The following is a 20757-nucleotide window of genomic DNA, read 5'->3' as shown; positions in this document are numbered from 1 at the left end:
AGATAGATAGATAGATAGATAGATAGATAGATAGATAGATAGATAGATAGATAGATAGATAGATAGATAGATAGATAGATAGATAGATAGATAGATAGAAGCTAAATGACACTCAATGAATGGGGCTTAAGAAAAAATGAAAAGCTTACAGCACTCAGTATTCCCAGGCAGTCTCCCATCTAGGTACTGACTGAGCCCAACCTTGCTTAGCTTCTGAGATCAGACGAGATCAGGCGTTCTCAAGGTGGTTTGGCCGTAAGCGAAAGAGGCTGGATTTCAAGGCCTGTTCTAGCTTGCCAGCCAGCTAACTGAGTGGTAGCTAGCTGTCTGTGCTGGAACTAAAGGCAAGGCCTTTCATAGATAGATAGATAGATAGATAGATAGATAGATAGATAGATAGATAGATAGATAGATAGATAGATAGATAGATAGATAGATAGATAGATAGATAGATAGATAGATAGATAGATAGATAGATAGATAGATAGATAGATAGATAGATAGATAGATAGATAGGGCTGGATTTCAAGGCCTGTTCTAGCTTGCCAGCCAGCTAACTGAGTGGTAGCTAGCTGTCTGTGCTGGAACTAAAGGCAAGGCCTTTCATAGATAGATAGATAGATAGATAGATAGATAGATAGATAGATAGATAGATAGATAGATAGATAGATAGATAGATAGATAGATAGATAGATAGATAGATAGATAGATAGATAGATAGATAGATAGATAGATAGATAGATAGATAGATAGATAGATAGATAGAAGCTAAATGACACTCAATGAATGGGGCTTAAGAAAAAATGAAAAGCTTACAGCACTCAGTATTCCCAGGCAGTCTCCCATCTAGGTACTGACTGAGCCCAACCTTGCTTAGCTTCTGAGATCAGACGAGATCAGGCGTTCTCAAGGTGGTTTGGCCGTAAGCGAAAGAGGCTGGATTTCAAGGCCTGTTCTAGCTTGCCAGCCAGCTAACTGAGTGGTAGCTAGCTGTCTGTGCTGGAACTAAAGGCAAGGCCTTTCATAGATAGATAGATAGATAGATAGATAGATAGATAGATAGATAGATAGATAGATAGATAGATAGATAGATAGATAGATAGATAGATAGATAGATAGATAGATAGATAGATAGATAGATAGATAGATAGATAGATAGATAGATAGATAGATAGATAGGGCTGGATTTCAAGGCCTGTTCTAGCTTGCCAGCCAGCTAACTGAGTGGTAGCTAGCTGTCTGTGCTGGAACTAAAGGCAAGGCCTTTCATAGATAGATAGATAGATAGATAGATAGATAGATAGATAGATAGATAGATAGATAGATAGATAGATAGATAGATAGATAGATAGATAGATAGATAGATAGATAGATAGATAGATAGATAGATAGATAGATAGATAGATAGATAGATAGATAGATAGATAGAAGCTAAATGACACTCAATGAATGGGGCTTAAGAAAAAATGAAAAGCTTACAGCACTCAGTATTCCCAGGCAGTCTCCCATCTAGGTACTGACTGAGCCCAACCTTGCTTAGCTTCTGAGATCAGACGAGATCAGGCGTTCTCAAGGTGGTTTGGCCGTAAGCGAAAGAGGCTGGATTTCAAGGCCTGTTCTAGCTTGCCAGCCAGCTAACTGAGTGGTAGCTAGCTGTCTGTGCTGGAACTAAAGGCAAGGCCTTTCATAGATAGATAGATAGATAGATAGATAGATAGATAGATAGATAGATAGATAGATAGATAGATAGATAGATAGATAGATAGATAGATAGATAGATAGATAGATAGATAGATAGATAGATAGATAGATAGATAGATAGATAGATAGATAGATAGATAGGGCTGGATTTCAAGGCCTGTTCTAGCTTGCCAGCCAGCTAACTGAGTGGTAGCTAGCTGTCTGTGCTGGAACTAAAGGCAAGGCCTTTCATAGATAGATAGATAGATAGATAGATAGATAGATAGATAGATAGATAGATAGATAGATAGATAGATAGATAGATAGATAGATAGATAGATAGATAGATAGATAGATAGATAGATAGATAGATAGATAGATAGATAGATAGATAGATAGATAGATAGATAGAAGCTAAATGACACTCAATGAATGGGGCTTAAGAAAAAATGAAAAGCTTACAGCACTCAGTATTCCCAGGCAGTCTCCCATCTAGGTACTGACTGAGCCCAACCTTGCTTAGCTTCTGAGATCAGACGAGATCAGGCGTTCTCAAGGTGGTTTGGCCGTAAGCGAAAGAGGCTGGATTTCAAGGCCTGTTCTAGCTTGCCAGCCAGCTAACTGAGTGGTAGCTAGCTGTCTGTGCTGGAACTAAAGGCAAGGCCTTTCATAGATAGATAGATAGATAGATAGATAGATAGATAGATAGATAGATAGATAGATAGATAGATAGATAGATAGATAGATAGATAGATAGATAGATAGATAGATAGATAGATAGATAGATAGATAGATAGATAGATAGATAGATAGGGCTGGATTTCAAGGCCTGTTCTAGCTTGCCAGCCAGCTAACTGAGTGGTAGCTAGCTGTCTGTGCTGGAACTAAAGGCAAGGCCTTTCATAGATAGATAGATAGATAGATAGATAGATAGATAGATAGATAGATAGATAGATAGATAGATAGATAGATAGATAGATAGATAGATAGATAGATAGATAGATAGATAGATAGATAGATAGATAGATAGATAGATAGATAGATAGATAGATAGAAGCTAAATGACACTCAATGAATGGGGCTTAAGAAAAAATGAAAAGCTTACAGCACTCAGTATTCCCAGGCAGTCTCCCATCTAGGTACTGACTGAGCCCAACCTTGCTTAGCTTCTGAGATCAGACGAGATCAGGCGTTCTCAAGGTGGTTTGGCCGTAAGCGAAAGAGGCTGGATTTCAAGGCCTGTTCTAGCTTGCCAGCCAGCTAACTGAGTGGTAGCTAGCTGTCTGTGCTGGAACTAAAGGCAAGGCCTTTCATAGATAGATAGATAGATAGATAGATAGATAGATAGATAGATAGATAGATAGATAGATAGATAGATAGATAGATAGATAGATAGATAGATAGATAGATAGATAGATAGATAGATAGATAGATAGATAGATAGATAGATAGATAGATAGGGCTGGATTTCAAGGCCTGTTCTAGCTTGCCAGCCAGCTAACTGAGTGGTAGCTAGCTGTCTGTGCTGGAACTAAAGGCAAGGCCTTTCATAGATAGATAGATAGATAGATAGATAGATAGATAGATAGATAGATAGATAGATAGATAGATAGATAGATAGATAGATAGATAGATAGATAGATAGATAGATAGATAGATAGATAGATAGATAGATAGATAGATAGATAGATAGATAGATAGATAGATAGATAGATAGATAGAAGCTAAATGACACTCAATGAATGGGGCTTAAGAAAAAATGAAAAGCTTACAGCACTCAGTATTCCCAGGCAGTCTCCCATCTAGGTACTGACTGAGCCCAACCTTGCTTAGCTTCTGAGATCAGACGAGATCAGGCGTTCTCAAGGTGGTTTGGCCGTAAGCGAAAGAGGCTGGATTTCAAGGCCTGTTCTAGCTTGCCAGCCAGCTAACTGAGTGGTAGCTAGCTGTCTGTGCTGGAACTAAAGGCAAGGCCTTTCATAGATAGATAGATGATAGATAGATAGATAGATAGATAGATAGATAGATAGATAGATAGATAGATAGATAGATAGATAGATAGATAGATAGATAGATAGATAGATAGATAGATAGATAGGGCTGGATTTCAAGGCCTGTTCTAGCTTGCCAGCCAGCTAACTGAGTGGTAGCTAGCTGTCTGTGCTGGAACTAAAGGCAAGGCCTTTCATAGATAGATAGATAGATAGATAGATAGATAGATAGATAGATAGATAGATAGATAGATAGATAGATAGATAGATAGATAGATAGATAGATAGATAGATAGATAGATAGATAGATAGATAGATAGATAGATAGATAGATAGATAGATAGATAGATAGATAGAAGCTAAATGACACTCAATGAATGGGGCTTAAGAAAAAATGAAAAGCTTACAGCACTCAGTATTCCCAGGCAGTCTCCCATCTAGGTACTGACTGAGCCCAACCTTGCTTAGCTTCTGAGATCAGACGAGATCAGGCGTTCTCAAGGTGGTTTGGCCGTAAGCGAAAGAGGCTGGATTTCAAGGCCTGTTCTAGCTTGCCAGCCAGCTAACTGAGTGGTAGCTAGCTGTCTGTGCTGGAACTAAAGGCAAGGCCTTTCATAGATAGATAGATAGATAGATAGATAGATAGATAGATAGATAGATAGATAGATAGATAGATAGATAGATAGATAGATAGATAGATAGATAGATAGATAGATAGATAGATAGATAGATAGATAGATAGGGCTGGATTTCAAGGCCTGTTCTAGCTTGCCAGCCAGCTAACTGAGTGGTAGCTAGCTGTCTGTGCTGGAACTAAAGGCAAGGCCTTTCATAGATAGATAGATAGATAGATAGATAGATAGATAGATAGATAGATAGATAGATAGATAGATAGATAGATAGATAGATAGATAGATAGATAGATAGATAGATAGATAGATAGATAGATAGATAGATAGATAGATAGATAGATAGATAGATAGATAGATAGATAGATAGATAGATAGATAGAAGCTAAATGACACTCAATGAATGGGGCTTAAGAAAAAATGAAAAGCTTACAGCACTCAGTATTCCCAGGCAGTCTCCCATCTAGGTACTGACTGAGCCCAACCTTGCTTAGCTTCTGAGATCAGACGAGATCAGGCGTTCTCAAGGTGGTTTGGCCGTAAGCGAAAGAGGCTGGATTTCAAGGCCTGTTCTAGCTTGCCAGCCAGCTAACTGAGTGGTAGCTAGCTGTCTGTGCTGGAACTAAAGGCAAGGCCTTTCATAGATAGATAGATAGATAGATAGATAGATAGATAGATAGATAGATAGATAGATAGATAGATAGATAGATAGATAGATAGATAGATAGATAGATAGATAGATAGATAGATAGATAGATAGATAGATAGATAGATAGATAGATAGATAGATAGATAGGGCTGGATTTCAAGGCCTGTTCTAGCTTGCCAGCCAGCTAACTGAGTGGTAGCTAGCTGTCTGTGCTGGAACTAAAGGCAAGGCCTTTCATAGATAGATAGATAGATAGATAGATAGATAGATAGATAGATAGATAGATAGATAGATAGATAGATAGATAGATAGATAGATAGATAGATAGATAGATAGATAGATAGATAGATAGATAGATAGATAGATAGATAGATAGATAGATAGATAGATAGATAGAAGCTAAATGACACTCAATGAATGGGGCTTAAGAAAAAATGAAAAGCTTACAGCACTCAGTATTCCCAGGCAGTCTCCCATCTAGGTACTGACTGAGCCCAACCTTGCTTAGCTTCTGAGATCAGACGAGATCAGGCGTTCTCAAGGTGGTTTGGCCGTAAGCGAAAGAGGCTGGATTTCAAGGCCTGTTCTAGCTTGCCAGCCAGCTAACTGAGTGGTAGCTAGCTGTCTGTGCTGGAACTAAAGGCAAGGCCTTTCATAGATAGATAGATGATAGATAGATAGATAGATAGATAGATAGATAGATAGATAGATAGATAGATAGATAGATAGATAGATAGATAGATAGATAGATAGATAGATAGATAGATAGATAGATAGATAGATAGATAGATAGGGCTGGATTTCAAGGCCTGTTCTAGCTTGCCAGCCAGCTAACTGAGTGGTAGCTAGCTGTCTGTGCTGGAACTAAAGGCAAGGCCTTTCATAGATAGATAGATAGATAGATAGATAGATAGATAGATAGATAGATAGATAGATAGATAGATAGATAGATAGATAGATAGATAGATAGATAGATAGATAGATAGATAGATAGATAGATAGATAGATAGATAGATAGATAGATAGATAGAAGCTAAATGACACTCAATGAATGGGGCTTAAGAAAAAATGAAAAGCTTACAGCACTCAGTATTCCCAGGCAGTCTCCCATCTAGGTACTGACTGAGCCCAACCTTGCTTAGCTTCTGAGATCAGACGAGATCAGGCGTTCTCAAGGTGGTTTGGCCGTAAGCGAAAGAGGCTGGATTTCAAGGCCTGTTCTAGCTTGCCAGCCAGCTAACTGAGTGGTAGCTAGCTGTCTGTGCTGGAACTAAAGGCAAGGCCTTTCATAGATAGATAGATAGATAGATAGATAGATAGATAGATAGATAGATAGATAGATAGATAGATAGATAGATAGATAGATAGATAGATAGATAGATAGATAGATAGATAGATAGATAGATAGATAGATAGATAGATAGATAGATAGATAGATAGATAGATAGATAGATAGATAGATAGATAGATAGATAGATAGATAGGGCTGGATTTCAAGGCCTGTTCTAGCTTGCCAGCCAGCTAACTGAGTGGTAGCTAGCTGTCTGTGCTGGAACTAAAGGCAAGGCCTTTCATAGATAGATAGATGATAGATAGATAGATAGATAGATAGATAGATAGATAGATAGATAGATAGATAGATAGATAGATAGATAGATAGATAGATAGATAGATAGATAGATAGATAGATAGATAGATAGATAGATAGATAGATAGGGCTGGATTTCAAGGCCTGTTCTAGCTTGCCAGCCAGCTAACTGAGTGGTAGCTAGCTGTCTGTGCTGGAACTAAAGGCAAGGCCTTTCATAGATAGATAGATAGATAGATAGATAGATAGATAGATAGATAGATAGATAGATAGATAGATAGATAGATAGATAGATAGATAGATAGATAGATAGATAGATAGATAGATAGATAGATAGATAGATAGATAGATAGATAGATAGATAGATAGATAGATAGAAGCTAAATGACACTCAATGAATGGGGCTTAAGAAAAAATGAAAAGCTTACAGCACTCAGTATTCCCAGGCAGTCTCCCATCTAGGTACTGACTGAGCCCAACCTTGCTTAGCTTCTGAGATCAGACGAGATCAGGCGTTCTCAAGGTGGTTTGGCCGTAAGCGAAAGAGGCTGGATTTCAAGGCCTGTTCTAGCTTGCCAGCCAGCTAACTGAGTGGTAGCTAGCTGTCTGTGCTGGAACTAAAGGCAAGGCCTTTCATAGATAGATAGATAGATAGATAGATAGATAGATAGATAGATAGATAGATAGATAGATAGATAGATAGATAGATAGATAGATAGATAGATAGATAGATAGATAGATAGATAGATAGATAGATAGATAGATAGATAGATAGATAGATAGATAGATAGATAGATAGATAGATAGATAGGGCTGGATTTCAAGGCCTGTTCTAGCTTGCCAGCCAGCTAACTGAGTGGTAGCTAGCTGTCTGTGCTGGAACTAAAGGCAAGGCCTTTCATAGATAGATAGATAGATAGATAGATAGATAGATAGATAGATAGATAGATAGATAGATAGATAGATAGATAGATAGATAGATAGATAGATAGATAGATAGATAGATAGATAGATAGATAGATAGATAGATAGATAGATAGATAGATAGAAGCTAAATGACACTCAATGAATGGGGCTTAAGAAAAAATGAAAAGCTTACAGCACTCAGTATTCCCAGGCAGTCTCCCATCTAGGTACTGACTGAGCCCAACCTTGCTTAGCTTCTGAGATCAGACGAGATCAGGCGTTCTCAAGGTGGTTTGGCCGTAAGCGAAAGAGGCTGGATTTCAAGGCCTGTTCTAGCTTGCCAGCCAGCTAACTGAGTGGTAGCTAGCTGTCTGTGCTGGAACTAAAGGCAAGGCCTTTCATAGATAGATAGATAGATAGATAGATAGATAGATAGATAGATAGATAGATAGATAGATAGATAGATAGATAGATAGATAGATAGATAGATAGATAGATAGATAGATAGATAGATAGATAGATAGATAGATAGATAGATAGATAGGCTGGATTTCAAGGCCTGTTCTAGCTTGCCAGCCAGCTAACTGAGTGGTAGCTAGCTGTCTGTGCTGGAACTAAAGGCAAGGCCTTTCATAGATAGATAGATAGATAGATAGATAGATAGATAGATAGATAGATAGATAGATAGATAGATAGATAGATAGATAGATAGATAGATAGATAGATAGATAGATAGATAGATAGATAGATAGATAGATAGATAGATAGATAGATAGAAGCTAAATGACACTCAATGAATGGGGCTTAAGAAAAAATGAAAAGCTTACAGCACTCAGTATTCCCAGGCAGTCTCCCATCTAGGTACTGACTGAGCCCAACCTTGCTTAGCTTCTGAGATCAGACGAGATCAGGCGTTCTCAAGGTGGTTTGGCCGTAAGCGAAAGAGGCTGGATTTCAAGGCCTGTTCTAGCTTGCCAGCCAGCTAACTGAGTGGTAGCTAGCTGTCTGTGCTGGAACTAAAGGCAAGGCCTTTCATAGATAGATAGATGATAGATAGATAGATAGATAGATAGATAGATAGATAGATAGATAGATAGATAGATAGATAGATAGATAGATAGATAGATAGATAGATAGATAGATAGATAGATAGATAGGGCTGGATTTCAAGGCCTGTTCTAGCTTGCCAGCCAGCTAACTGAGTGGTAGCTAGCTGTCTGTGCTGGAACTAAAGGCAAGGCCTTTCATAGATAGATAGATAGATAGATAGATAGATAGATAGATAGATAGATAGATAGATAGATAGATAGATAGATAGATAGATAGATAGATAGATAGATAGATAGATAGATAGATAGATAGATAGATAGATAGATAGATAGATAGATAGATAGATAGATAGATAGATAGATAGAAGCTAAATGACACTCAATGAATGGGGCTTAAGAAAAAATGAAAAGCTTACAGCACTCAGTATTCCCAGGCAGTCTCCCATCTAGGTACTGACTGAGCCCAACCTTGCTTAGCTTCTGAGATCAGACGAGATCAGGCGTTCTCAAGGTGGTTTGGCCGTAAGCGAAAGAGGCTGGATTTCAAGGCCTGTTCTAGCTTGCCAGCCAGCTAACTGAGTGGTAGCTAGCTGTCTGTGCTGGAACTAAAGGCAAGGCCTTTCATAGATAGATAGATAGATAGATAGATAGATAGATAGATAGATAGATAGATAGATAGATAGATAGATAGATAGATAGATAGATAGATAGATAGATAGATAGATAGATAGATAGATAGATAGATAGATAGATAGATAGATAGATAGATAGATAGATAGATAGGGCTGGATTTCAAGGCCTGTTCTAGCTTGCCAGCCAGCTAACTGAGTGGTAGCTAGCTGTCTGTGCTGGAACTAAAGGCAAGGCCTTTCATAGATAGATAGATAGATAGATAGATAGATAGATAGATAGATAGATAGATAGATAGATAGATAGATAGATAGATAGATAGATAGATAGATAGATAGATAGATAGATAGATAGATAGATAGATAGATAGATAGATAGATAGATAGATAGATAGATAGATAGATAGATAGAAGCTAAATGACACTCAATGAATGGGGCTTAAGAAAAAATGAAAAGCTTACAGCACTCAGTATTCCCAGGCAGTCTCCCATCTAGGTACTGACTGAGCCCAACCTTGCTTAGCTTCTGAGATCAGACGAGATCAGGCGTTCTCAAGGTGGTTTGGCCGTAAGCGAAAGAGGCTGGATTTCAAGGCCTGTTCTAGCTTGCCAGCCAGCTAACTGAGTGGTAGCTAGCTGTCTGTGCTGGAACTAAAGGCAAGGCCTTTCATAGATAGATAGATAGATAGATAGATAGATAGATAGATAGATAGATAGATAGATAGATAGATAGATAGATAGATAGATAGATAGATAGATAGATAGATAGATAGATAGATAGATAGATAGATAGATAGATAGATAGATAGATAGATAGATAGATAGGGCTGGATTTCAAGGCCTGTTCTAGCTTGCCAGCCAGCTAACTGAGTGGTAGCTAGCTGTCTGTGCTGGAACTAAAGGCAAGGCCTTTCATAGATAGATAGATAGATAGATAGATAGATAGATAGATAGATAGATAGATAGATAGATAGATAGATAGATAGATAGATAGATAGATAGATAGATAGATAGATAGATAGATAGATAGATAGATAGATAGATAGATAGATAGATAGATAGATAGAAGCTAAATGACACTCAATGAATGGGGCTTAAGAAAAAATGAAAAGCTTACAGCACTCAGTATTCCCAGGCAGTCTCCCATCTAGGTACTGACTGAGCCCAACCTTGCTTAGCTTCTGAGATCAGACGAGATCAGGCGTTCTCAAGGTGGTTTGGCCGTAAGCGAAAGAGGCTGGATTTCAAGGCCTGTTCTAGCTTGCCAGCCAGCTAACTGAGTGGTAGCTAGCTGTCTGTGCTGGAACTAAAGGCAAGGCCTTTCATAGATAGATAGATGATAGATAGATAGATAGATAGATAGATAGATAGATAGATAGATAGATAGATAGATAGATAGATAGATAGATAGATAGATAGATAGATAGATAGATAGATAGATAGATAGGGCTGGATTTCAAGGCCTGTTCTAGCTTGCCAGCCAGCTAACTGAGTGGTAGCTAGCTGTCTGTGCTGGAACTAAAGGCAAGGCCTTTCATAGATAGATAGATAGATAGATAGATAGATAGATAGATAGATAGATAGATAGATAGATAGATAGATAGATAGATAGATAGATAGATAGATAGATAGATAGATAGATAGATAGATAGATAGATAGATAGATAGATAGATAGATAGATAGATAGATAGATAGATAGAAGCTAAATGACACTCAATGAATGGGGCTTAAGAAAAAATGAAAAGCTTACAGCACTCAGTATTCCCAGGCAGTCTCCCATCTAGGTACTGACTGAGCCCAACCTTGCTTAGCTTCTGAGATCAGACGAGATCAGGCGTTCTCAAGGTGGTTTGGCCGTAAGCGAAAGAGGCTGGATTTCAAGGCCTGTTCTAGCTTGCCAGCCAGCTAACTGAGTGGTAGCTAGCTGTCTGTGCTGGAACTAAAGGCAAGGCCTTTCATAGATAGATAGATAGATAGATAGATAGATAGATAGATAGATAGATAGATAGATAGATAGATAGATAGATAGATAGATAGATAGATAGATAGATAGATAGATAGATAGATAGATAGATAGATAGATAGATAGATAGATAGATAGATAGATAGATAGATAGATAGATAGATAGATAGGGCTGGATTTCAAGGCCTGTTCTAGCTTGCCAGCCAGCTAACTGAGTGGTAGCTAGCTGTCTGTGCTGGAACTAAAGGCAAGGCCTTTCATAGATAGATAGATAGATAGATAGATAGATAGATAGATAGATAGATAGATAGATAGATAGATAGATAGATAGATAGATAGATAGATAGATAGATAGATAGATAGATAGATAGATAGATAGATAGATAGATAGATAGATAGATAGATAGATAGATAGAAGCTAAATGACACTCAATGAATGGGGCTTAAGAAAAAATGAAAAGCTTACAGCACTCAGTATTCCCAGGCAGTCTCCCATCTAGGTACTGACTGAGCCCAACCTTGCTTAGCTTCTGAGATCAGACGAGATCAGGCGTTCTCAAGGTGGTTTGGCCGTAAGCGAAAGAGGCTGGATTTCAAGGCCTGTTCTAGCTTGCCAGCCAGCTAACTGAGTGGTAGCTAGCTGTCTGTGCTGGAACTAAAGGCAAGGCCTTTCATAGATAGATAGATAGATAGATAGATAGATAGATAGATAGATAGATAGATAGATAGATAGATAGATAGATAGATAGATAGATAGATAGATAGATAGATAGATAGATAGATAGATAGATAGATAGATAGATAGATAGATAGATAGGCTGGATTTCAAGGCCTGTTCTAGCTTGCCAGCCAGCTAACTGAGTGGTAGCTAGCTGTCTGTGCTGGAACTAAAGGCAAGGCCTTTCATAGATAGATAGATAGATAGATAGATAGATAGATAGATAGATAGATAGATAGATAGATAGATAGATAGATAGATAGATAGATAGATAGATAGATAGATAGATAGATAGATAGATAGATAGATAGATAGATAGATAGATAGATAGATAGATAGATAGAAGCTAAATGACACTCAATGAATGGGGCTTAAGAAAAAATGAAAAGCTTACAGCACTCAGTATTCCCAGGCAGTCTCCCATCTAGGTACTGACTGAGCCCAACCTTGCTTAGCTTCTGAGATCAGACGAGATCAGGCGTTCTCAAGGTGGTTTGGCCGTAAGCGAAAGAGGCTGGATTTCAAGGCCTGTTCTAGCTTGCCAGCCAGCTAACTGAGTGGTAGCTAGCTGTCTGTGCTGGAACTAAAGGCAAGGCCTTTCATAGATAGATAGATGATAGATAGATAGATAGATAGATAGATAGATAGATAGATAGATAGATAGATAGATAGATAGATAGATAGATAGATAGATAGATAGATAGATAGATAGATAGATAGATAGATAGATAGATAGGGCTGGATTTCAAGGCCTGTTCTAGCTTGCCAGCCAGCTAACTGAGTGGTAGCTAGCTGTCTGTGCTGGAACTAAAGGCAAGGCCTTTCATAGATAGATAGATAGATAGATAGATAGATAGATAGATAGATAGATAGATAGATAGATAGATAGATAGATAGATAGATAGATAGATAGATAGATAGATAGATAGATAGATAGATAGATAGATAGATAGATAGATAGATAGATAGATAGAAGCTAAATGACACTCAATGAATGGGGCTTAAGAAAAAATGAAAAGCTTACAGCACTCAGTATTCCCAGGCAGTCTCCCATCTAGGTACTGACTGAGCCCAACCTTGCTTAGCTTCTGAGATCAGACGAGATCAGGCGTTCTCAAGGTGGTTTGGCCGTAAGCGAAAGAGGCTGGATTTCAAGGCCTGTTCTAGCTTGCCAGCCAGCTAACTGAGTGGTAGCTAGCTGTCTGTGCTGGAACTAAAGGCAAGGCCTTTCATAGATAGATAGATAGATAGATAGATAGATAGATAGATAGATAGATAGATAGATAGATAGATAGATAGATAGATAGATAGATAGATAGATAGATAGATAGATAGATAGATAGATAGATAGATAGATAGATAGATAGATAGATAGATAGATAGATAGATAGATAGGGCTGGATTTCAAGGCCTGTTCTAGCTTGCCAGCCAGCTAACTGAGTGGTAGCTAGCTGTCTGTGCTGGAACTAAAGGCAAGGCCTTTCATAGATAGATAGATAGATAGATAGATAGATAGATAGATAGATAGATAGATAGATAGATAGATAGATAGATAGATAGATAGATAGATAGATAGATAGATAGATAGATAGATAGATAGATAGATAGATAGATAGATAGATAGAAGCTAAATGACACTCAATGAATGGGGCTTAAGAAAAAATGAAAAGCTTACAGCACTCAGTATTCCCAGGCAGTCTCCCATCTAGGTACTGACTGAGCCCAACCTTGCTTAGCTTCTGAGATCAGACGAGATCAGGCGTTCTCAAGGTGGTTTGGCCGTAAGCGAAAGAGGCTGGATTTCAAGGCCTGTTCTAGCTTGCCAGCCAGCTAACTGAGTGGTAGCTAGCTGTCTGTGCTGGAACTAAAGGCAAGGCCTTTCATAGATAGATAGATAGATAGATAGATAGATAGATAGATAGATAGATAGATAGATAGATAGATAGATAGATAGATAGATAGATAGATAGATAGATAGATAGATAGATAGATAGATAGATAGATAGATAGATAGATAGATAGATAGATAGATAGATAGATAGATAGGGCTGGATTTCAAGGCCTGTTCTAGCTTGCCAGCCAGCTAACTGAGTGGTAGCTAGCTGTCTGTGCTGGAACTAAAGGCAAGGCCTTTCATAGATAGATAGATAGATAGATAGATAGATAGATAGATAGATAGATAGATAGATAGATAGATAGATAGATAGATAGATAGATAGATAGATAGATAGATAGATAGATAGATAGATAGATAGATAGATAGATAGATAGATAGATAGAAGCTAAATGACACTCAATGAATGGGGCTTAAGAAAAAATGAAAAGCTTACAGCACTCAGTATTCCCAGGCAGTCTCCCATCTAGGTACTGACTGAGCCCAACCTTGCTTAGCTTCTGAGATCAGACGAGATCAGGCGTTCTCAAGGTGGTTTGGCCGTAAGCGAAAGAGGCTGGATTTCAAGGCCTGTTCTAGCTTGCCAGCCAGCTAACTGAGTGGTAGCTAGCTGTCTGTGCTGGAACTAAAGGCAAGGCCTTTCATAGATAGATAGATAGATAGATAGATAGATAGATAGATAGATAGATAGATAGATAGATAGATAGATAGATAGATAGATAGATAGATAGATAGATAGATAGATAGATAGATAGATAGATAGATAGATAGATAGATAGATAGATAGATAGATAGATAGATAGATAGATAGATAGATAGGGCTGGATTTCAAGGCCTGTTCTAGCTTGCCAGCCAGCTAACTGAGTGGTAGCTAGCTGTCTGTGCTGGAACTAAAGGCAAGGCCTTTCATAGATAGATAGATAGATAGATAGATAGATAGATAGATAGATAGATAGATAGATAGATAGATAGATAGATAGATAGATAGATAGATAGATAGATAGATAGATAGATAGATAGATAGATAGATAGATAGATAGATAGATAGATAGAAGCTAAATGACACTCAATGAATGGGGCTTAAGAAAAAATGAAAAGCTTACAGCACTCAGTATTCCCAGGCAGTCTCCCATCTAGGTACTGACTGAGCCCAACCTTGCTTAGCTTCTGAGATCAGACGAGATCAGGCGTTCTCAAGGTGGTTTGGCCGTAAGCGAAAGAGGCTGGATTTCAAGGCCTGTTCTAGCTTGCCAGCCAGCTAACTGAGTGGTAGCTAGCTGTCTGTGCTGGAACTAAAGGCAAGGCCTTTCATAGATAGATAGATAGATAGATAGATAGATAGATAGATAGATAGATAGATAGATAGATAGATAGATAGATAGATAGATAGATAGATAGATAGATAGATAGATAGATAGATAGATAGATAGATAGATAGATAGATAGATAGATAGATAGATAGATAGATAGATAGAAGCTAAATGACACTCAATGAATGGGGCTTAAGAAAAAATGAAAAGCTTACAGCACTCAGTATTCCCAGGCAGTCTCCCATCTAGGTACTGACTGAGCCCAACCTTGCTTAGCTTCTGAGATCAGACGAGATCAGGCGTTCTCAAGGTGGTTTGGCCGTAAGCGAAAGAGGCTGGATTTCAAGGCCTGTTCTAGCTTGCCAGCCAGCTAACTGAGTGGTAGCTAGCTGTCTGTGCTGGAACTAAAGGCAAGGCCTTTCATAGATAGATAGATAGATAGATAGATAGATAGATAGATAGATAGATAGATAGATAGATAGATAGATAGATAGATAGATAGATAGATAGATAGATAGATAGATAGATAGATAGATAGATAGATAGATAGATAGATAGATAGATAGATAGATAGATAGATAGAAGCTAAATGACACTCAATGAATGGGGCTTAAGAAAAAATGAAAAGCTTACAGCACTCAGTATTCCCAGGCAGTCTCCCATCTAGGTACTGACTGAGCCCAACCTTGCTTAGCTTCTGAGATCAGACGAGATCAGGCGTTCTCAAGGTGGTTTGGCCGTAAGCGAAAGAGGCTGGATTTCAAGGCCTGTTCTAGCTTGCCAGCCAGCTAACTGAGTGGTAGCTAGCTGTCTGTGCTGGAACTAAAGGCAAGGCCTTTCATAGATAGATAGATAGATAGATAGATAGATAGATAGATAGATAGATAGATAGATAGATAGATAGATAGATAGATAGATAGATAGATAGATAGATAGATAGATAGATAGATAGATAGATAGATAGATAGATAGATAGATAGATAGATAGATAGATAGATAGATAGATAGATAGAAGCTAAATGACACTCAATGAATGGGGCTTAAGAAAAAATGAAAAGCTTACAGCACTCAGTATTCCCAGGCAGTCTCCCATCTAGGTACTGACTGAGCCCAACCTTGCTTAGCTTCTGAGATCAGACGAGATCAGGCGTTCTCAAGGTGGTTTGGCCGTAAGCGAAAGAGGCTGGATTTCAAGGCCTGTTCTAGCTTGCCAGCCAGCTAACTGAGTGGTAGCTAGCTGTCTGTGCTGGAACTAAAGGCAAGGCCTTTCATAGATAGATAGATGATAGATAGATAGATAGATAGATAGATAGATAGATAGATAGATAGATAGATAGATAGATAGATAGATAGATAGATAGATAGATAGATAGATAGATAGATAGATAGATAGATAGATAGATAGGGCTGGATTTCAAGGCCTGTTCTAGCTTGCCAGCCAGCTAACTGAGTGGTAGCTAGCTGTCTGTGCTGGAACTAAAGGCAAGGCCTTTCATAGATAGATAGATAGATAGATAGATAGATAGATAGATAGATAGATAGATAGATAGATAGATAGATAGATAGATAGATAGATAGATAGATAGATAGATAGATAGATAGATAGATAGATAGATAGATAGATAGATAGATAGATAGATAGATAGAAGCTAAATGACACTCAATGAATGGGGCTTAAGAAAAAATGAAAAGCTTACAGCACTCAGTATTCCCAGGCAGTCTCCCATCTAGGTACTGACTGAGCCCAACCTTGCTTAGCTTCTGAGATCAGACGAGATCAGGCGTTCTCAAGGTGGTTTGGCCGTAAGCGAAAGAGGCTGGATTTCAAGGCCTGTTCTAGCTTGCCAGCCAGCTAACTGAGTGGTAGCTAGCTGTCTGTGCTGGAACTAAAGGCAAGGCCTTTCATAGATAGATAGATAGATAGATAGATAGATAGATAGATAGATAGATAGATAGATAGATAGATAGATAGATAGATAGATAGATAGATAGATAGATAGATAGATAGATAGATAGATAGATAGATAGATAGATAGATAGATAGATAGATAGATAGATAGATAGATAGATAGATAGATAGATAGATAGATAGATAGATAGGGCTGGATTTCAAGGCCTGTTCTAGCTTGCCAGCCAGCTAACTGAGTGGTAGCTAGCTGTCTGTGCTGGAACTAAAGGCAAGGCCTTTCATAGATAGATAGATAGATAGATAGATAGATAGATAGATAGATAGATAGATAGATAGATAGATAGATAGATAGATAGATAGATAGATAGATAGATAGATAGATAGATAGATAGATAGATAGATAGATAGATAGATAGATAGATAGATAGATAGATAGATAGATAGATAGATAGATAGATAGAAGCTAAATGACACTCAATGAATGGGGCTTAAGAAAAAATGAAAAGCTTACAGCACTCAGTATTCCCAGGCAGTCTCCCATCTAGGTACTGACTGAGCCCAACCTTGCTTAGCTTCTGAGATCAGACGAGATCAGGCGTTCTCAAGGTGGTTTGGCCGTAAGCGAAAGAGGCTGGATTTCAAGGCCTGTTCTAGCTTGCCAGCCAGCTAACTGAGTGGTAGCTAGCTGTCTGTGCTGGAACTAAAGGCAAGGCCTTTCATAGATAGATAGATAGATAGATAGATAGATAGATAGATAGATAGATAGATAGATAGATAGATAGATAGATAGATAGATAGATAGATAGATAGATAGATAGATAGATAGATAGATAGATAGATAGATAGATAGATAGATAGATAGATAGATAGGGCTGGATTTCAAGGCCTGTTCTAGCTTGCCAGCCAGCTAACTGAGTGGTAGCTAGCTGTCTGTGCTGGAACTAAAGGCAAGGCCTTTCATAGATAGATAGATAGATAGATAGATAGATAGATAGATAGATAGATAGATAGATAGATAGATAGATAGATAGATAGATAGATAGATAGATAGATAGATAGATAGATAGATAGATAGATAGATAGATAGATAGATAGATAGATAGATAGATAGATAGATAGATAGATAGATAGAAGCTAAATGACACTCAATGAATGGGGCTTAAGAAAAAATGAAAAGCTTACAGCACTCAGTATTCCCAGGCAGTCTCCCATCTAGGTACTGACTGAGCCCAACCTTGCTTAGCTTCTGAGATCAGACGAGATCAGGCGTTCTCAAGGTGGTTTGGCCGTAAGCGAAAGAGGCTGGATTTCAAGGCCTGTTCTAGCTTGCCAGCCAGCTAACTGAGTGGTAGCTAGCTGTCTGTGCTGGAACTAAAGGCAAGGCCTTTCATAGATAGATAGATAGATAGATAGATAGATAGATAGATAGATAGATAGATAGATAGATAGATAGATAGATAGATAGATAGATAGATAGATAGATAGATAGATAGATAGATAGATAGATAGATAGATAGATAGATAGATAGATAGATAGAAGCTAAATGACACTCAATGAATGGGGCTTAAGAAAAAATGAAAAGCTTACAGCACTCAGTATTCCCAGGCAGTCTCCCATCTAGGTACTGACTGAGCCCAACCTTGCTTAGCTTCTGAGATCAGACGAGATCAGGCGTTCTCAAGGTGGTTTGGCCGTAAGCGAAAGAGGCTGGATTTCAAGGCCTGTTCTAGCTTGCCAGCCAGCTAACTGAGTGGTAGCTAGCTGTCTGTGCTGGAACTAAAGGCAAGGCCTTTCATAGATAGATAGATAGATAGATAGATAGATAGATAGATAGATAGATAGATAGATAGATAGATAGATAGATAGATAGATAGATAGATAGATAGATAGATAGATAGATAGATAGATAGATAGATAGATAGATAGATAGATAGATAGATAGATAGATAGAAGCTAAATGACACTCAATGAATGGGGCTTAAGAAAAAATGAAAAGCTTACAGCACTCAGTATTCCCAGGCAGTCTCCCATCTAGGTACTGACTGAGCCCAACCTTGCTTAGCTTCTGAGATCAGACGAGATCAGGCGTTCTCAAGGTGGTTTGGCCGTAAGCGAAAGAGGCTGGATTTCAAGGCCTGTTCTAGCTTGCCAGCCAGCTAACTGAGTGGTAGCTAGCTGTCTGTGCTGGAACTAAAGGCAAGGCCTTTCATAGATAGATAGATAGATAGATAGATAGATAGATAGATAGATAGATAGATAGATAGATAGATAGATAGATAGATAGATAGATAGATAGATAGATAGATAGATAGATAGATAGATAGATAGATAGATAGATAGATAGATAGATAGATAGATAGAAGCTAAATGACACTCAATGAATGGGGCTTAAGAAAAAATGAAAAGCTTACAGCACTCAGTATTCCCAGGCAGTCTCCCATCTAGGTACTGACTGAGCCCAACCTTGCTTAGCTTCTGAGATCAGACGAGATCAGGCGTTCTCAAGGTGGTTTGGCCGTAAGCGAAAGAGGCTGGATTTCAAGGCCTGTTCTAGCTTGCCAGCCAGCTAACTGAGTGGTAGCTAGCTGTCTGTGCTGGAACTAAAGGCAAGGCCTTTCATAGATAGATAGATAGATAGATAGATTAGATAGATAGATAGATAGATAGATAGATAGATAGATAGATAGATAGATAGATAGATAGATAGATAGATAGATAGATAGATAGATAGATAGATAGATAGATAGATAGATAGATAGATAGATAGATAGAAGCTAAATGACACTCAATGAATGGGGCTTAAGAAAAAATGAAAAGCTTACAGCACTCAGTATTCCCAGGCAGTCTCCCATCTAGGTACTGACTGAGCCCAACCTTGCTTAGCTTCTGAGATCAGACGAGATCAGGCGTTCTCAAGGTGGTTTGGCCGTAAGCGAAAGAGGCTGGATTTCAAGGCCTGTTCTAGCTTGCCAGCCAGCTAACTGAGTGGTAGCTAGCTGTCTGTGCTGGAACTAAAGGCAAGGCCTTTCATAGATAGATAGATAGATAGATAGATAGATAGATAGATAGATAGATAGATAGATAGATAGATAGATAGATAGATAGATAGATAGATAGATAGATAGATAGATAGATAGATAGATAGATAGATAGATAGATAGATAGATAGATAGATAGATAGATAGATAGATAGATAGATAGATAGATAGGGCTGGATTTCAAGGCCTGTTCTAGCTTGCCAGCCAGCTAACTGAGTGGTAGCTAGCTGTCTGTGCTGGAACTAAAGGCAAGGCCTTTCATAGATAGATAGATAGATAGATAGATAGATAGATAGATAGATAGATAGATAGATAGATAGATAGATAGATAGATAGATAGATAGATAGATAGATAGATAGATAGATAGATAGATAGATAGATAGATAGATAGATAGATAGATAGATAGATAGATAGATAGAAGCTAAATGACACTCAATGAATGGGGCTTAAGAAAAAATGAAAAGCTTACAGCACTCAGTATTCCCAGGCAGTCTCCCATCTAGGTACTGACTGAGCCCAACCTTGCTTAGCTTCTGAGATCAGACGAGATCAGGCGTTCTCAAGGTGGTTTGGCCGTAAGCGAAAGAGGCTGGATTTCAAGGCCTGTTCTAGCTTGCCAGCCAGCTAACTGAGTGGTAGCTAGCTGTCTGTGCTGGAACTAAAGGCAAGGCCTTTCATAGATAGATAGATAGATAGATAGATAGATAGATAGATAGATAGATAGATAGATAGATAGATAGATAGATAGATAGATAGATAGATAGATAGATAGATAGATAGATAGATAGATAGATAGATAG

At 38.1% G+C, this 20757-nt stretch overlaps 34 non-coding genes across 34 annotated transcripts; all 34 read right to left on the bottom strand.

Moving 5' to 3' along the window:
• Positions 1-142: 142 nt before the first annotated feature.
• Positions 143-261, bottom strand: LOC134313069 (5S ribosomal RNA). Its single transcript, XR_010011973.1, has one exon. It is a non-coding gene; the product is annotated as a 5S ribosomal RNA (ribosomal RNA).
• Positions 262-809: 548 nt separating this feature from the next.
• LOC134313068 (5S ribosomal RNA) lies at positions 810-928 on the bottom strand. The gene has a single exon (XR_010011972.1). It is a non-coding gene; the product is annotated as a 5S ribosomal RNA (ribosomal RNA).
• A 544-nt stretch (positions 929-1472) lies between these two features.
• LOC134313066 (5S ribosomal RNA) lies at positions 1473-1591 on the bottom strand. Its single transcript, XR_010011971.1, has one exon. It is a non-coding gene; the product is annotated as a 5S ribosomal RNA (ribosomal RNA).
• Positions 1592-2135: 544 nt separating this feature from the next.
• LOC134313065 (5S ribosomal RNA) lies at positions 2136-2254 on the bottom strand. Its single transcript, XR_010011970.1, has one exon. It is a non-coding gene; the product is annotated as a 5S ribosomal RNA (ribosomal RNA).
• Positions 2255-2778: 524 nt separating this feature from the next.
• On the bottom strand, positions 2779-2897 carry LOC134313064 (5S ribosomal RNA). Its single transcript, XR_010011969.1, has one exon. It is a non-coding gene; the product is annotated as a 5S ribosomal RNA (ribosomal RNA).
• Positions 2898-3445: 548 nt separating this feature from the next.
• On the bottom strand, positions 3446-3564 carry LOC134313063 (5S ribosomal RNA). Its single transcript, XR_010011968.1, has one exon. It is a non-coding gene; the product is annotated as a 5S ribosomal RNA (ribosomal RNA).
• A 507-nt stretch (positions 3565-4071) lies between these two features.
• On the bottom strand, positions 4072-4190 carry LOC134313062 (5S ribosomal RNA). Its single transcript, XR_010011967.1, has one exon. It is a non-coding gene; the product is annotated as a 5S ribosomal RNA (ribosomal RNA).
• A 536-nt stretch (positions 4191-4726) lies between these two features.
• On the bottom strand, positions 4727-4845 carry LOC134313061 (5S ribosomal RNA). The gene has a single exon (XR_010011966.1). It is a non-coding gene; the product is annotated as a 5S ribosomal RNA (ribosomal RNA).
• Positions 4846-5389: 544 nt separating this feature from the next.
• LOC134313060 (5S ribosomal RNA) lies at positions 5390-5508 on the bottom strand. The gene has a single exon (XR_010011965.1). It is a non-coding gene; the product is annotated as a 5S ribosomal RNA (ribosomal RNA).
• Positions 5509-6023: 515 nt separating this feature from the next.
• Positions 6024-6142, bottom strand: LOC134313058 (5S ribosomal RNA). The gene has a single exon (XR_010011963.1). It is a non-coding gene; the product is annotated as a 5S ribosomal RNA (ribosomal RNA).
• Positions 6143-6958: 816 nt separating this feature from the next.
• Positions 6959-7077, bottom strand: LOC134313057 (5S ribosomal RNA). Its single transcript, XR_010011962.1, has one exon. It is a non-coding gene; the product is annotated as a 5S ribosomal RNA (ribosomal RNA).
• Positions 7078-7629: 552 nt separating this feature from the next.
• Positions 7630-7748, bottom strand: LOC134313056 (5S ribosomal RNA). Its single transcript, XR_010011961.1, has one exon. It is a non-coding gene; the product is annotated as a 5S ribosomal RNA (ribosomal RNA).
• Positions 7749-8263: 515 nt separating this feature from the next.
• Positions 8264-8382, bottom strand: LOC134313055 (5S ribosomal RNA). Its single transcript, XR_010011960.1, has one exon. It is a non-coding gene; the product is annotated as a 5S ribosomal RNA (ribosomal RNA).
• Positions 8383-8901: 519 nt separating this feature from the next.
• LOC134313054 (5S ribosomal RNA) lies at positions 8902-9020 on the bottom strand. Its single transcript, XR_010011959.1, has one exon. It is a non-coding gene; the product is annotated as a 5S ribosomal RNA (ribosomal RNA).
• A 556-nt stretch (positions 9021-9576) lies between these two features.
• LOC134313053 (5S ribosomal RNA) lies at positions 9577-9695 on the bottom strand. The gene has a single exon (XR_010011958.1). It is a non-coding gene; the product is annotated as a 5S ribosomal RNA (ribosomal RNA).
• Positions 9696-10231: 536 nt separating this feature from the next.
• On the bottom strand, positions 10232-10350 carry LOC134313052 (5S ribosomal RNA). Its single transcript, XR_010011957.1, has one exon. It is a non-coding gene; the product is annotated as a 5S ribosomal RNA (ribosomal RNA).
• Positions 10351-10865: 515 nt separating this feature from the next.
• Positions 10866-10984, bottom strand: LOC134313051 (5S ribosomal RNA). The gene has a single exon (XR_010011956.1). It is a non-coding gene; the product is annotated as a 5S ribosomal RNA (ribosomal RNA).
• A 560-nt stretch (positions 10985-11544) lies between these two features.
• Positions 11545-11663, bottom strand: LOC134313050 (5S ribosomal RNA). The gene has a single exon (XR_010011955.1). It is a non-coding gene; the product is annotated as a 5S ribosomal RNA (ribosomal RNA).
• Positions 11664-12190: 527 nt separating this feature from the next.
• Positions 12191-12309, bottom strand: LOC134313049 (5S ribosomal RNA). The gene has a single exon (XR_010011954.1). It is a non-coding gene; the product is annotated as a 5S ribosomal RNA (ribosomal RNA).
• A 511-nt stretch (positions 12310-12820) lies between these two features.
• Positions 12821-12939, bottom strand: LOC134313047 (5S ribosomal RNA). The gene has a single exon (XR_010011952.1). It is a non-coding gene; the product is annotated as a 5S ribosomal RNA (ribosomal RNA).
• A 532-nt stretch (positions 12940-13471) lies between these two features.
• Positions 13472-13590, bottom strand: LOC134313046 (5S ribosomal RNA). Its single transcript, XR_010011951.1, has one exon. It is a non-coding gene; the product is annotated as a 5S ribosomal RNA (ribosomal RNA).
• Positions 13591-14126: 536 nt separating this feature from the next.
• On the bottom strand, positions 14127-14245 carry LOC134313045 (5S ribosomal RNA). The gene has a single exon (XR_010011950.1). It is a non-coding gene; the product is annotated as a 5S ribosomal RNA (ribosomal RNA).
• Positions 14246-14793: 548 nt separating this feature from the next.
• On the bottom strand, positions 14794-14912 carry LOC134313044 (5S ribosomal RNA). The gene has a single exon (XR_010011949.1). It is a non-coding gene; the product is annotated as a 5S ribosomal RNA (ribosomal RNA).
• Positions 14913-15215: 303 nt separating this feature from the next.
• On the bottom strand, positions 15216-15334 carry LOC134313043 (5S ribosomal RNA). Its single transcript, XR_010011948.1, has one exon. It is a non-coding gene; the product is annotated as a 5S ribosomal RNA (ribosomal RNA).
• A 299-nt stretch (positions 15335-15633) lies between these two features.
• On the bottom strand, positions 15634-15752 carry LOC134313042 (5S ribosomal RNA). The gene has a single exon (XR_010011947.1). It is a non-coding gene; the product is annotated as a 5S ribosomal RNA (ribosomal RNA).
• Positions 15753-16063: 311 nt separating this feature from the next.
• LOC134313040 (5S ribosomal RNA) lies at positions 16064-16182 on the bottom strand. The gene has a single exon (XR_010011946.1). It is a non-coding gene; the product is annotated as a 5S ribosomal RNA (ribosomal RNA).
• Positions 16183-16697: 515 nt separating this feature from the next.
• Positions 16698-16816, bottom strand: LOC134313039 (5S ribosomal RNA). Its single transcript, XR_010011945.1, has one exon. It is a non-coding gene; the product is annotated as a 5S ribosomal RNA (ribosomal RNA).
• A 604-nt stretch (positions 16817-17420) lies between these two features.
• On the bottom strand, positions 17421-17539 carry LOC134313038 (5S ribosomal RNA). Its single transcript, XR_010011944.1, has one exon. It is a non-coding gene; the product is annotated as a 5S ribosomal RNA (ribosomal RNA).
• Positions 17540-18091: 552 nt separating this feature from the next.
• LOC134313037 (5S ribosomal RNA) lies at positions 18092-18210 on the bottom strand. The gene has a single exon (XR_010011943.1). It is a non-coding gene; the product is annotated as a 5S ribosomal RNA (ribosomal RNA).
• A 287-nt stretch (positions 18211-18497) lies between these two features.
• On the bottom strand, positions 18498-18616 carry LOC134313035 (5S ribosomal RNA). The gene has a single exon (XR_010011941.1). It is a non-coding gene; the product is annotated as a 5S ribosomal RNA (ribosomal RNA).
• A 295-nt stretch (positions 18617-18911) lies between these two features.
• On the bottom strand, positions 18912-19030 carry LOC134313034 (5S ribosomal RNA). Its single transcript, XR_010011940.1, has one exon. It is a non-coding gene; the product is annotated as a 5S ribosomal RNA (ribosomal RNA).
• A 291-nt stretch (positions 19031-19321) lies between these two features.
• On the bottom strand, positions 19322-19440 carry LOC134313033 (5S ribosomal RNA). The gene has a single exon (XR_010011939.1). It is a non-coding gene; the product is annotated as a 5S ribosomal RNA (ribosomal RNA).
• A 292-nt stretch (positions 19441-19732) lies between these two features.
• Positions 19733-19851, bottom strand: LOC134313032 (5S ribosomal RNA). Its single transcript, XR_010011938.1, has one exon. It is a non-coding gene; the product is annotated as a 5S ribosomal RNA (ribosomal RNA).
• A 568-nt stretch (positions 19852-20419) lies between these two features.
• Positions 20420-20538, bottom strand: LOC134313031 (5S ribosomal RNA). Its single transcript, XR_010011937.1, has one exon. It is a non-coding gene; the product is annotated as a 5S ribosomal RNA (ribosomal RNA).
• Positions 20539-20757: the final 219 nt, after the last annotated feature.

The sequence above is a fragment of the Trichomycterus rosablanca genome, chromosome 4 (assembly GCF_030014385.1).
Source record: "Trichomycterus rosablanca isolate fTriRos1 chromosome 4, fTriRos1.hap1, whole genome shotgun sequence".
Classification (NCBI taxonomy): Eukaryota; Metazoa; Chordata; class Actinopteri; order Siluriformes; family Trichomycteridae; genus Trichomycterus; species Trichomycterus rosablanca.
The sequence above is the reverse complement of the archived record's forward strand: the minus strand, read 5'-3'. Positions and strand labels throughout refer to the sequence as shown.